Consider the following 15019-nt stretch of genomic DNA (forward strand, 5'->3'; position numbering starts at 1 on the left):
TAATTAAGAAGTCCAGAGGTCACATAGGCTTCAGATAAGGATGTCAGTGAAGACATCAGTCCCACCTAATGACCACAAGTTCCCTGAAGCTCTTGGCAAAGTCTTCTTGTATCTGGACCGGGTCCCCAAACCAATCACTGTGGCTAGGATGGCTACGACAGAGGAACCCACCAGATGGTCCACTCAGAGACTTGTAACAAAGTTTTTCCTCCCAACAGCATGGTTGGGGAGGTATGGGACCTTGCTGGGAGGGAGGAAAAAAAGGGAAAGTGTGTGGGGAGGCCACCATGTGTCCTATATGTGTCCTCCTGGCCATCCTCATCAGCAAGTGTTATTAAAGGAGTGTCATTTAAAGGAGTTTTTAAAAAGGCAAAGATTTCTTGGGGCGCCTGGGTGGCTCAGTCGGTTAAGCGACTGCCTTTGGCTCAGGTCATGATCCCAGGGTCCTGGGATCGAGCCGGGCATTGGGCTCCCTGCTCTGCGGGAAGCCTGCTTCTCCCTCTCCCACTCCCCCTGCTTGTGTTCCCTCTCTCACTATCTCTCTCTATCAAATAAATAAAATAAAATATTTAAAAAAAATTTTTAAATAAATAAAAAGGCAAAGGTTTCTTGCTCTCCAATGCATTTCTACTAGCCTGGAAGCCAGTTAATAGGCTTATTGGTTTGAGGTAAGGCATAGGATTTCCCGATAACCTTTACTTTTCTTACTTTCATTCATTGATTCAATAGTAGGTATTTCTTGGGTGCTAGCCGGCAGGTGGTACCTGAGAGGATAGGCACACATTAAGCCATTAGGACCAGCAACACTAGCAGATGTGGGTACCCAGGCTCTTTAGGAAAGTCAGAAAGCAAGCATGAGGTCCTGGGAAATAGGACAGGTAAGTCTCTCTACTGATAGGGGAAAGGGACTAGCAATTGGGCATAGGGTGATGCCCAGAAAGAGCGCACCAGTGTAGGGCCCTCGGCAAGACCCCTGGGTAGGTTGGGGTTCGTGAACCTGAGAAAGGGAGAGTGGGGTGGGAGTGTCTCTGGGGACTTCACACTACGCCTGTTTTGCAGACTGACCAGGACTGGCTTTGCGATGAGGGTTCTGGATCTCCCTGGCTAGAAAGTCTCTGGGGGAAGGGATGGGTAGACTTAGTGGTTCCGAATGTGGGCTTTGGGAGTGTTTGGGAGGTAAAATGCTAGGAAGGAAGCATAAATCCCTGAAACGCCCGGGAAGAATTTTTCCCGGTCCATCTAGCTTGCTGCTGTCCTGACCCTGGAACAGCTCGGGTGTTTTCAGTTTATAGTGACACAATTCTTTTTTTTTTTTTTTTTCCTGCAAGAGTCAGAGAATAAGGGCTTCATAACCCAAATAGTTCACAGTATGGTATTTGTCTCTATTTAAAATCATCTCCCATGGGGTTCAATTAACAATGTACATGTCAAATTATGTCACACCCATTACCTGCTCTAATTTGGTCAGGCTGGGTCAGGCAGTCCCCGATCTGACAGGAGCCGTGAGCTTCCCAGCAGACAGCCGGGGCAGCAGCGCCCGGGCTGTCCTTGGCCTGAGCTGCGGCAGGCTGTAACATCCCACTGGGAACTACCAGGCAGCAGGACGTGAAGAGTCAGCCTCATGACGACAGTGCTCTGTGATAAAGCCCCCTTTATCAGAGCTTCACCCCTGGAGACTGTTGGATGTGGGTTTGAATCCCGGCTCCCTCAATCAGCAACTAGGTGATCTTGGGCAAGCTCTTTAACCTTTCTGAACCTCATTTTGCACACCTGTGAAATGGGAATACTCATCATGTTCATTCCTAGGGATGTAGTTGAGGATTAAATGAGATAATGCGTGTGAAATGTTTGACAGAATGCCCAGCACTTAATAAGAATTCCGTGCTAGCTATTAGTCATAGTATTGAATTTTTTATCTTGTGCAGTCCTTCAAAATTGGGGCTCCTCCCAAGATTACCCACAGGAAGTATTTCACCAGCCCTCCAGAAACCAAGAGAAGACAGGCAGCCCTTCCTGGAGGGCATGGAGGGCATGGAGGGTAGCCAGAGAAGCCACAATGGGGTATTTTGACCTCAGAATTATTAAAAATGTGGCAAGAGCAGCCTTGACCTTAAGAATAGCTCTGTGTGGGTACAGAAAGCTTTTTTTTCTGCCTAGTAGGGATCACAAAATGCCTTTGTGTGGCCATTCAACTGTTCTGCAGAGCTCCAAAGAAGCAGACATAAGGGTGCCAGGTCAGTCATTCTCTCCATTTTAAATAGAGGTAAACTGAGGCACAGAGCTGTCCACGTACACATGTACAGTTATTTCCCCCACCTCTCAAAGGACAAGTGAAACTGTGGTAATTATAGAGCTAGAAGCAGAAGCTCCAGCCCAAATAACTTGAGACTGAGGCATCTGGGTTATCAACCACAACGGAAGCCAATATTGGGGAAATTATCTGGGGTTACATGCACAAAGGCTATGCTTCTTACCCTCTTCCACATCCAAAATCTCTGGGGTAGTGTGGTGGCCCCTTTGTGGGTACATCTAGGAGGTGATGTATCAGAAAAAGCCCTGGATTATACTCAAGAGACCTGTACTCTGACCTGAGTCCTCCCAAACCAGCTACATGACCTTGGAAAAGTTACTTTACCTCAGATCTGACATCAGAAACGGAAGTGAAGGGTTTGGATGACATCAGTGTTTCCCAAGCCTGACAGCTCATGACTGTGCACTGTCGTGTCAGGGAGGGGCGGTGGGGGCAGATCTGAAGCCTGGAAATCTGTTTTTTGCAAGTGTTCTTGGTGATTCTAAAGAGCAGTCACCCATTGGGAGCTCTGGACAGATGCCATCTGAAGTGTCCCCAGCTCCAATGTTGTCTGACTCCAAAGCCCCTTTGAGCACGTTCCACACAATTCCACACAGTTTAGGCCAGAGATGGCAGCCCTTATCCATGAAACCCCATGAGAAAGTCAGTGTGAAATCCCTGGGAACAGCCAACATGGCAGAGCGTCTAGCCGGGGAGGTGCGTGGGGGAGGGAGGCTGCGCGTGCTGGGGCTCAAGGTCTCTGCCTGTTTCTGGGCCAGCTGGGTGTTGGAGCCTGTAACTCGGGCTTGCCAGGGGCCAGCAGTGCTTTGACCCCGACTGTGACCATTCCTTGCCTTGTTCCTGAGGGCCTGGGGCCTTTGGGCTACAGTCTCGAACACCGAATACACCTGTCCTGAGACTGAAAGACACATCAAGCCTCCCAACAAGACTGCCTTGCCTCCTTGAGGCTGGCACCCTTCAGTCATGTGGCCCCAGCTGTCCTAAAGCTACAAAGGTCCCTGTTTTCATGAGGAGCTGTGGAATGCTAAGGCTAAAGCTGCCTTTAGCTCTTTCAAAAGTTTCAATTATGGGTTAATCCTGACATTCTTTGGATTTAGTAAATGGGCAGGAGGTTTTTGTGTGTGTGGTGGGGGTGAGGGGAGGCCGAGGCAGGAATAAATCATGGCTCTCAGGCTTGAACTTGATCCAGGAAATGTGTGTCTAGACGCCCTCTGGGTGGCAGAGAGAATAGGGGAGCGGGGGTCCATGGCGGAAGCTTCGCTGGGGCCCCTCATGCCTCCAAGGTACCCAAACAGGATGGGGGGCTGCCTGGGCGTGCTGGTGGGGTGGGGGAGGGGTGGGGAGGGTGTGCCTCGTCCAGGGCGGCTGCCCACCCCTTGCTCGTGCACACTGCCGCCATGCACCAACAGCAGTCTAGTGTTGCTGACACTTCTGATTCTTGAAGAAAGTCAGAGATCTCCATTTTACCTGAATTCTACTAACTGTAAAATGCTGAAACGTTTCATTTAGAAAAGTCCTCAGACCAAGCAAATCACACCATCTAGCCACAGACTGAGACTCTGAGGAGAGAGCCTGGCCTCAGGGACTGATCTAGGTGTGCTCTACCATTCTGCTCCCAGATGAGCAGGAACCCCCCCCCCCCAGCTCCAGCCCGCCAAGGAGCTTCTCAAGTCTTCAGAGCTACACCCACCTCCTCCTTGGCAATTTCCACTGTTGGAGGGAAAGAAGTCCCTGGCTCTCTGAAGTTCTAGAAATCCCCTTTCTCTGCTGCAGTGTAACACCCCACTGCAGGGCCATGGATCTATAGTCCCCACCTGCCCTCCCCCTGTCTGCCCTTGCTCCCAGTAAGCCCCAATAACAGAGAGCCTACTCCCTGGACAGTACACAGGCTGTACCTCTGTCTCTGTTCCCATGCTAGAAAACATGCAGACCCAAGGACCAGAGGAGTACTTTATGACACGGACAACCTTGAGTTGAGCCATCAACTTATTTTTTTAGAGGTAAATCACTTGTGCACTTTGATGCTCTATCAAAAACAATTTACTCGTGACAACATGTCACAGAGGCTGAGCAATGGCCCTAGAATTTCTATATAGGAACATCTTGGAGGTGGCATTTTGTTTGGAAGCAAAGAATAGCTAAAGGACTTTTCCTGAAGCTACATTGTATATTGCACTCTCTTTTTACTTAAATGGCACATTTATGTAAAAAAACAAACAAACAAAAAAACCCAGAAGCCCTGTGATTGGTCAGGACACATGCAAGGGCGACAAGATAGGTAGAGACATTCCCCCACTTCTACACAGGGAGGGAAAGGGGCAGGACAAGGTCCCAGAACAATCCTGGGGCAACACAAGGCCCACGGCTCAAAAAAATACTCAGTTTGGAGGTTGAACCCTTTACGCCTAGTTCCTGAAAGTGTCCTGGGTGAAGAGGATGTATTCTCACCACCAGGCTGAGCCGTTCTGGATAAAACCAAACCTGTTCATTGGCAAAGGTCAGTGGTAATGTCAGAATGTCCCAGACACCTGCTCCCATGGGCTCCTCCCACCAGGCAGCCAGACGGCTCATTATGACCAACATGCAGCCTCGGGGACTGGTGCCCTGGCTTGTTGGCACCAGATGGCCTGGGGAACAGGGACTTAACCCCATTGCTCAGAATGTATCCCAGGGGATCCTGTCGATGGCCCCCTTCTTGGGATCAGCAAACTCAAGGGACACCAGGGAAGGTTTTCTTAGAGTTGATTTCGGAGTAACTTCTAAACTCAGGAAGAATAACATAAAATGTAATACTTCTGATTTGCCAGGAAGTGGTTGAATTCTCTGTCACCATAATGCCACTACTTGGTATTATTTCAAGTAAGTGATCCACGTATAACCCAGAGGTTTTCAATATATATATATATATATTTTTTTTAAAGATTTTATTTATTTATTTGACAGAGAGAGTACAAGTAGGCGGAGCGGCAGGCAGAGGCAGAGGGAGAAGCAGGCTCCCCGTTGAGCAGGGAGCCCGATGCGGGACTCGATCCCGGGACCCCAGGATCATGACCCGAGCCGAAGGCAGCCGCTTAACCAACTGAGCCACCCAGGCGCCCCGAGGGTTTCAATATTTAAAAATAAACAAACAAGCCATTGACGCTTCACTAAATTGGTGGTTGTCATCACACTTAATAACTGCCTCATGAGCACATCATTCTCTTCTGGAAAACCGGCCATCAGCAACTGGCCAGAAATCACACTGTTCTCGTTGAAAATTTCTCTGTTAATACAAGGATCGACTTTCCTTTTTTCCCTTTGACTTTTTAAACAGCAGTAATTCAACCCAGAAAGGAATGTGATGTTTGTAGCTTCTGTTTCTCCCCGGAAACAAAGAACTCTGGTAGGACATACACACAGGTGAGGGCCAGCCTTCAGAGTTAGGCACAATCGGTATTTTTTAGTTGTAGTGCGTTTGGTGAATCAGGGAGATGAGAAAGCCACTTCTGCAGTGGGGGTGGGCCACACTGCGGCTTCCTCTGTCCTCAGCCAGCTACCTGCAGTCCCCCGTGGGTGTGCGCACTGTGCTCAACGGCACCTTGTGGCCCGTCTGCCTCACTCAGCTCTCCACAGCACTTCCTCAGCCGCCCTGAGGCCGGGCCGGCCAGGAAACCCGGCCCCAGCAGAGGCTCCGGGCTGAGCATCTTCAAGGCCCTTCAAGGGAGGCCTGAGGCAGATGGTGACATCCAGGGCAGGACTGAGGCTTGGGACCCGCTTCACAGGACGCCCATCTTTTTTACTTTGCATTGTGGTTTGGAACTCTGTCAGGTTTCTTGGTCTCCAATGCCTTCCTCATCAGTCTGCAGGTCTCCTGGTTGGCTTGGGCTATGTGTTAGTCTGCTAAACAGAGATGATAATGTAACAGATGAGACATGAGTTTTGGTAGCATCAGTTCCTGGTGATTCGAGATGTAGATGATATGTATGCAATTTGCCAACATGCATGTAGCCTGTTAAAGAACCAAAGTTCAGCTAAGGAAATTTAAAGATCTAATTGGCTTTATTCCACAATTCGTGAGTCAGGCAGCATCCCGCCTAACCAATAGGAGGGTGCTCTGAGGGACATGGAAGGTATTTATAGGCAGGAAAGGGGGGGGACAAAGAATTATTAGTGAAAGAAAAGAAAGGATTGATTTAGGCAAGGTCACTTTCCCTTAGGGCTAAGGGCAGGGGTCTTGGCAGACGCCCTCACTAGTGCTGATCTGGAAACTGCAGACTGATTGGTTTAAAATCCATTCCTGGGAAAGGCTGAAACTTCAATAAGCTTAGGTGCTAAATTTTGGGTTGGGCTTAACATAAGTGACTCCATTTTGGGTCTGTGGTTTCCTTTTTAAAAAAAAAAAGATTTACTTATCTATTTTATTTTATTTTATTTATTTTTTTTAAGATTTTATTTATTTATTTGAGAGAGAGAGAATGAGAGAGAGAGAGAGCACATGAGAGGAGGGAGGGTCAGAGGGAGAAGCAGACTCCCTGCCGAGCAGGGAGCTCGATGCGGGACTTGATCCAGGGACTCCAGGATCATAACCTGAGCTGAAGGCAGTCGCTTAACCAACTGAGCCACACAGGTGCCCCTACTTATCTATTTTAGAGAGAGCAAGCGGGCAGAGCGGGGGGAGCAGAGGGAGAGGGAGAATCTCAAGCAGACTCCTTGGTCAGCATGGAGCCCGACATGGGGCTTGATCTCACAACCCTGAGATCACGACCTGAGCCGAAATCAAGAGTCAGTCGCTTAACCGACTGAGTCACCCAGGCGCCCCTCTGTTGTTTCTTTCTTTTCTTTTCTTTTCTTTTCTGTTGTTTCTTTTTAACAAGCCTAAACACATACAGCATCTTGAGAACGGAGAGTGACTTTAATTTCTTCTTTCAGGTAATGATAGTAATACAACAAACACAAATTGCCTAAGAATTCCCATTTTCCAGGCAAGACCATGAAATTCAATGTCAGAAAGTCCCTGTCCTCAAAAGTTTTATAGTTTTGTGAAAGACATTCTTGCTAACAAATCCAAATCCAAATCACTCTTCTTCTTCTGTTAGGGTCCTTATAAGCAGGGGTAAGAGTCAGCCTGCCAACACAAGGCAAGCAGCATGGAGCCATGGGCTACACATGGTATATACTTTCTTGGAATCAAAGGTCCTCAGAGACTTGGAGGGAACATTAATATGTTTTTAATTAAAATAACCACAAACCCCTACTGTGGAATAGCATGCAAAAATCAGATCGCCCGCCCCAGCCCCCACTTGCAGCCCCTCGTCCACCCGTGTCTCCTAGTGGATAGGGGGCTGCTACGGCTCAGGACCAGGGATGGAGGATACAGTGGTGGAGGGGTGGAAGGAAGCAGGGACAGCCAGAGCTGGGGGGCGGGGCGGGGGGGGCAGAGACACTACAGAGCTGTAAGCCCCCGTCCAGGGGAGGTATCACTGTGGAGGTCCAAGGGCCCTAGGTTAGAGGGAGAAGCACAGAAAGGCTTTGGGGGACATTGGAAACTTTAGTAGCACTTCATGTTCCAGAAACGGGGGCAAGGCATTCACTAAGAACTTCAGACTTGGAGAAGACCATCTTTGAAGCAACCCAGAGTCCTCTCGGTGCGGGCTTGCCTGCTTTGAAGTTCTCCACCCTCCTAGAGAAGTAGGGAGGCTCTCAAGTGACTGAAGCAGAGAAGTTGCAAAGAGAAAGAGCTGAGGGAGGGAGGTACCTTATGTCCTCCAGCACGTCAGCCAGGCAGGAAGCTCTGCTGAGTAACTTTGGTTTTAGTTGGAAATCTTTTGTCATGTTCCTGTCCACGCAGCAGTGTGGGGGAGTGTGGTTAGATTTCCTCCTTCCTTGGGGTGGACAGGGACGGTGCGGTGGGGGCATGAAGCAATGGATAAATGGAGAAGTGATTTCAAGAAGAGGTGGAGGTCACACAGAGGGTTTTTAATTCACAGAAGCATTTCTGCTGTGGGGAGAACGAGCGGTGTTTGCCTATGGAACAGGCCACTGGAGATTCCAGAGGAGGGATCCACCCAGGCCTCCTGACTTGTGGCTTCAATTATCCAGTTAGTCATTGGTTTACTGTCATCCAAGTTTAATAAGCTTGACTGTGACCTGTGAGCAAAAAAGTTGGCCAGGCTGGGGAAAAAAAAAAAAGCCACTTTGGGTCATCCCGCAGGCTGAGGCAGGATCCACAGAGCCCACCAGCCCCGGGGAAGTGGGGACCGCCTTCCTTTCCTTTTCTTCCTTTGCAGAAGTGATCTTGACACTGGGAAGGCCAGGGAAACTGGAAAATTTTAAGAACCAACAGCTTAAAACTAACTGCTCAGAGAAAAGTTTCACTAGCACAGAGCACCCTTGGAAAGCAGAACCTGATTTACAAGCCAGGGAGAGTGTGGGTGAGGTGCTGGGAGCCTGATAGTCACTGGGCTGCTCACCCAGTTTCCCACAGGAAGTGGCAGATCCCCTCAGCCCTGGCCCCTTGCCCTTGCCCTGGGGGGAATGAGTGTGTTTGGGTGGCATCCTCCTGGAGGGGAATAAGCAGGTTTTTGTCCCCCTGTCTGCCCCCCCCCCCCGCCCCCGGACCTTGGAGCAAAGCCTGAAGCTCAGTATGCACAGGTCATGCTTCCATTTTGAGAAACCTGATCCTTCCGACCTGAACACACTGCTCTGTGTTTTGCACAACAGTCCTGCTCCTAGCTCAGCTCCGCGAACGTTCTGGCTTCCAACTTCCCTCCTGAGCACCTGGTGGCTATCGCTTTACTGTGCCTCCCTGCCATTCTATCTGCCTGGGCTTACATTTCCAGCATCTCACCAGAGCTGCCAGGATCCATCTCCCAGGCAAGGTTTTCTACACAGCGGCTGCCAGGCCAGCAGGAAGGAGACCTCGAATCCATCTGTCAGCATTTGAATAATTTCATCCACACATACTTCTCTTCCAACCACCGGGGCTATTTTAGTTTCCCCGAACCGTGCAAGCCCAAGGCGCCTGTCAGCCTGCTTCCTCTCAGAAGCAGGGTGCATCCCCGTGAGCGCCCCAGAAGCCCCACCACACTGGTTCCTTTGTGAGGTCATCTTTGCAGTGGTTTCCGGGTCCTCTGGCCTCCTTCCTGGTAGCTTCACACCTTCTGGTTTGCCAGAGTTCAGTTCAGTCAAAATATAAGGGCCTTCTGAGGGCTCACCCCTCTGCTGCACATGGTGGAAGATACAGAAGTCACCACGGGGTGCTCTGGGGGATACAGTATAGCCAAGAGTTATCCAAGGTGGGCCCCCCAATGTGAGTCCCAAAGAGAAAGAATTCCATTGTCAGTTAGATTGGGGAATTTTGATCATTCAAAACACACATTTCTATACTAAAGGTTCTGAGAAGTCCTGTCATAAAGAAATTCTCTTCCCCCTTTTTAACCTACCATTTCCCCAACCCAGCATGATGTTGACCATGAAACTCTTCATATCGCAGCAGCTACATCTCAAGGAACGAATTCATGTTTTTTGTAATATATTTTAAGAAATGATCCAGCAGTGGTTTTCAACCTAAAGAGGCACCTCAATCTCAGGAGTATTTGGATATAAGTGGTGGCATTTGGGTTGTCCCAAAGATGGGGAGGTGCTATGGGCATTTGTGCATGGGGAGCTAGGGATGCCATACCCCCTGCAGTGCGGCCCAGCCTGTCCTCAGTAGGACTGCAAGAATCGTCTTGCCCCAAAGCCCCACAGCGCTCCCCTCCCCCACTGAGGAGCAGGGGTTGGACAAGCATTTTCTTTAAACCCTCTCTGCAGGTCCAAACACCTCCTTGCTATTTTCTTCGTCTCCAGATTCCTTGCTTCCTCTTGTTGTGATGCCTGCATCACAGTGCAGACTCAGTGAGTCTGGTCTGAGCTGGCGCAGGCAGAGGCTACCAGGTGGTCCCCTCTACCCTGGAGACGACAGAAGGATGTGCTCAGGTGGCCTTTGGGGGGCGAAGAGGAAAGGCGCTCGCCTACCCCCAAAGTCCTCTCACCTCACCTGGCCGGGAAAAGGAGGCCTCCTGGCTCAAGCCTGAGTGAAAACACCTGGCGCTCAGCCAAGGTCAGGGGACCTGAGAAAGACCGTGAGAACGGCGGGCACAGCCCCCCCCACCCCCCCATCCTTCTGGGGTGAAGCAGCGTAGACACCGACATCCACAGCCCGCAGCTCCAAAGCAGGGGATTCGCTGGGCCCCTGCTTCTGTCAAAACAGAAGACGCCCATGGCAACCGGCAAGTGTTGCCTGAAACTGCAGAGTGTGTGTTTACCCAAACAGGGGTGGCTCACTGACAGCGTCGCCCAGCGAGACTCTGGCCAGGCGCCCGCGAGGCGGCGGGTGGTCGCGGGGGGCGGGGACGCCGTCCCTGCGGGGAGAGGCCGGCGCCCGGCCGCGCGGAGAGCCGCAGCCGCCGCCACTCGGGGCCGGGCGGGACCCGCGGGCCATCGACCTCCGCCTGCCGACCCGGAGGTGCGACCGCCGCCGGTCAGCCGCGTGGCCCGCGCTCGGCGGACGCCGGCCGGGTTCTGTCCGCAGCCGCCTGCGGCTACGGCTCCGCGGCTGCGCGGGGTTTTCCGGAGCCGTCAAAACGGCCCTCTCCCCGCCCGGAAGGTTCGCGCGCGACCTGCTTCTGTGCTGTTTCCCCTTCCCCTGTCTCTCTCAGGATTAGTATGGTAAAGGGGGGGCGGGGGCGGTGGTGGTGCAGTTTTTTATTTTGAAAATGACTTTCAGGCCAGTGTCGTGCCAAGTGTGCAGTCCAATAGCCCCATTTTATGGATGAGGACACTGAGGTCCAGTGAGATCGGATCTGAAGTCACGCTGCTGGTGAGCGGCCAAGCCAGGTAGAGAACCCTGGTGCCCTGACTCCCCGGGCGTTAGGCTGCCCACATTCACTATTATTTTCCCTTCTTAAACACCCATTGAAGTAAAATGTCGTTGATTTTTTCTGTTAAGAACTTTTAAAACTTGGCGGCAGGGGGAGGGAGGGTGAGCAGAAAGGCCTTTCAATATTAAAGCAATATCTTAAGCTCACCTGGGGGGTCTTCTGGCTCTCTAGGGGAAGGTAACTTTGACTTAATATTTACTATTAATTGGAGTCCAGGCATGCATAACTCTGTAAAATTAGATGACACTGTGTAGAAACTGTTAAAATGTAAATGACTTTTCTGTTCAGTAGAGATGCAAATGATTTCTATCTGGCAGAAAAAAATAACCCCAAAGGTTATGGTTTTGTTGCCCTGTAGGACATTAACCAGTTTTGTATCAAACTTTGCAGCCTTCAGCATTCCTTTTGAGTGCACAACATCTTTGTTCTCATATCCTATTTTTTTTATTTTTAAAAGATTTTATTTATTTATTGACAGAGAGAGACACAGCGAGAGAAGGAACACAAGCAGGGGGAGTGGGAGAGGGAGAAGCAGGCTTCCCGCCGAGCAGGGAGCCCGATGTAGGGCTCCATCCCAGGACCCTGGAATCACAACCTGAGCCAAAGGCAAAGGCCTAACGACTGAGCCACCCAGGCGGCCCTCATATCCTATTTTAAACCAGCTTTGTTACCCTGCAGATTCTCTCATTAATAGAGTAATTAAATCATTGGCACATACTTATCATCTCTTGTCAAGGCTTCATGTTCCCCTTCCTCTATAGTCCTGCCCAATCCAATATCAGCTGGAATACACACTCAGCACCCATTGCTGATTTTCTGACCCAAGTGGAGCAGACACATGACATCAGGGGGACCTGGGATATGTGCTCACTAACTCTGCAGAGTCCAAGAAATCTCTGTGTTGTCAGAAACACACTAGGACTGTCAAAAGTGTACAAACTCCAAGTAATCTGTTCCCCTCCCATCTCATATTTTAATCACGACACGTCTATGATCAGAGGCTGAGGGCTCTGGCCTACAGGACACCTGCTCCGCTCTCAGCCCCACAGAAAACCTCTGCCCGCACACAGAGCCATGCCTGCGACTTCACCACACTGGGCTGCTGGCCCTGGTCCAAGCAGCAGCCCACTTGCTGATTGGTCGGCCAGTAGGGGCTCAGCCCAACTACACTCATGAGGTCCTCTCTCGGCAAACTGGACAGGGAAACCCTCGAGGGAACCCTTGGTGGTAAAGGACCCAGACAAGGCAGACATTTGGGGTCCTGAAGCAGCAGCTTCAATAAGCAGCAAGAACAGCAGTGGTGGAACATGAAGGCCAAGGCCTGCTTGGCTGGCCAGGAGCTGAAGTGTCTGTGTTTGAAAGCTGGGTTTGATCTTGAAAGACCTCTTGGTTCCTGACCTACCTCTAGGGCTCTATCAGGCTCCATATAGGTTCTGTTGCTCCTGTTCCTCCCAGGAAGTGAACCGTGTGGCTTGTCCTGGGTTGCCATTAGACCTGTCCTTTGGTCAGTGGCCCTTACCTTCTTATCTGTGTGTGGCCTTAAAATAAACCCCACAGTGCTGGAGGGAACCTAGTCAGTCTCTGCTCCTTCCAGTCAAAAGACCTTGATTCATCCTCTCACCTTTTCTAATAATGTAAATAATAGCACGAGAGTCTTTATTACCTTTTGTTCAGCCAACTCTGCCCAGGGACGTCAAGAATTTTCTAGGAAAGAGCAAGTTTACTTGGTAAGAGCTGGCCTTCCCTTCTGCCTCCTTCCATTCATTTATGTTTGAGCATTCATTCATTCTCTCCACATGCACATCATTGATTCTAAAGTGAATAAGACAATATTCACGCTTTGAAAAAGATCACAGTCTTGCAAGGACAGGGTTAAGGGACTGGGGCTGGTGCAGGAGTGAAGTGAGAGGATGGGGTGGGGAGGGGCACCCCCTTACTCCATGGCCCACATCACATCGGCAGCTTATCCTCTTGGCTCTCCCACGAACGCTGGCTCTCATGCCTCTGGCCTGGAACCACATGTAACCAAAGCCATATGTTCAACTTGGATTAATTAAATGGAGGCCTCAGCAAATTTCTGGTGCTGCTTCTGATGCTTTTTCATTATACTATTTTAACATTTGTTACTGTATGTTGTTTGTTATGTTTAACCCTGCGGCCCAGATCCTATTAGTCTGTACAGTTTAAATGGTGAGAGACTCCTGGTCTTGAATTTTAAAAAGAAGGATTATTTTTGGTTTATTCCATGAGAATGCATCATGTCTGCTCCAGGTTGGACTGGAGAAGTTCCCAGTCCTGATTTTTCTGGGAAAGGACTGTAATCTTCACGGATTTTAGGAAATGGTGTAAGAAGAGGCTGTGCGATAAACTCAGAGTCCTGATCCTCAGTTCTTAGCACCAAAGTGCAGAAAAAATTCCTAATCCAGTTTCTAACCACGGATGTCCAAATGGCAGGGGGAAGGGAAAAGGAGGGGCGCTTTCTGGGCATGGGCACCCGAGGCTTGCCCCAGCCCTGGGCAGCCAGCCGAGGCAGCAGCACTGCTTCCTGGATGGCAGAGCTTGGCAGAGGCCTGGGTGATGCTGCCCTGGCCGTTTCCCACTCACCCACAAGGACCAACACAGTGCTGGTGACATGATGGCAGATTGGGTCATTTTCCTTTGGGGAAGGGTGGTCCCAGGGACGAAGAGGCCCCCGACACCGCAGGTCCACGTCTCAGCTTCCTCCCCCGCAGTGCAGGCAAGAACACCTGCTCCATAAGGTGACAGTGATGGGGAATGGGGGGCGTGCAAAGAGCCCACGGAGCTCACTAGTCATATCTATGGGGATAATTGTGGGGAAGGGGCCAGAGATTGCCTTTCTGGTCCTCGTATCTGTAAATATGAGCTAGGGCAACTTGCAGACACAGATGGGACACTCCTGGCTGTGAGGCCTGGTACCTTCCTTGAGATGGGTCATCTAGGCATTTCCCTGAGGCCTACTGTCCTTTTTTCAGGGGGCAAGGGGGCTGACAGCATACTTCTCACCCCGCTGAGTGCCGTGAGATCCACCCACACATCTTACTGGGCTGGATCTTCAGGGAGCCGGGGTTCCCCGTGGGCCTACACAGTGCAGGGTCCTCATTCCCTCCCCTAGCTCTCTGCATCCAGCTCTTGTGTCCAGGGAGATTAGGCCGTGATTCCAAATAAACAATTACGATTTCAGAAGACATGCTTCTCCGTAGTTAGTGCCAAAGTCCCTGTCCCACAGTACAGCTAGTGACCACTTCCTTAGCATCTCCCTTGCTTAACCCTTCTTGCTTTTAGCTTGGAGAACAAGGAATTCCTACCCGTACAGGCTCCATCTTTCCCTCCCCCTTCTAGTCTCCTTTCCTGGGTCTCGCCCATGTGTTGGTCTCTCTAACGAAGAACACTGAAATCAGTAAGCCAGTTTCGCCTCCTGGGCAGGATTTATGAAAGCCAGGTGCCCCTGGATGTAACAGATTTAAATGCTTTGTTTTGGCTGCTCTGCACTGTCCTGATTTTTCTCCGAGTGCTGGCCCTCCCCTGTTCACTGTGCAGGAGGTTCCGGTGAGCACCCCCTCCATTCCCCGCCCCTCCCCCAGGCTCAGGACTGACACATGACCTAGTCCTGGCCGGGCCACATCTATCCCCCTGCCCATCAGCGGTGCATTCAGAGACAGGCCCAGGCTTAAGTCCATCAAAGAAGAGTCAGTTTCAGGATTTTTGCTGAGACTATTGGGAAAGAGGTTCTGGCTTTCTGCAGGGCTTGCTGAGCCCAAACAAGGTGGTCCTAAGGCGCCTGGTGGCC

At 50.6% G+C, this 15019-nt stretch overlaps 1 long non-coding RNA gene across 2 annotated transcripts; it reads right to left on the reverse strand.

Moving 5' to 3' along the window:
• Positions 1 to 5444: 5444 nt before the first annotated feature.
• On the reverse strand, positions 5445 to 10985 carry LOC112822423 (uncharacterized). Of its 2 annotated transcripts, none has more exons than XR_012378980.1 (3): positions 9138 to 10985; positions 8046 to 8461; positions 5445 to 6187 (listed from the first exon to the last, which is right to left on the reverse strand). It is a non-coding gene; the product is annotated as an uncharacterized lncRNA (long non-coding RNA). The 2 variants fall into 2 exon arrangements; XR_003207706.2 differs by having other exon boundaries at positions 5445 to 6190.
• Positions 10986 to 15019: the final 4034 nt, after the last annotated feature.

Source organism: Callorhinus ursinus, unplaced genomic scaffold (assembly GCF_003265705.2).
Source record: "Callorhinus ursinus isolate GAN/ISIS: 27379988/994484 unplaced genomic scaffold, GSC_fseal_2.0 scaffold8, whole genome shotgun sequence".
Lineage (NCBI taxonomy): Eukaryota > Metazoa > Chordata > Mammalia > Carnivora > Otariidae > Callorhinus > Callorhinus ursinus.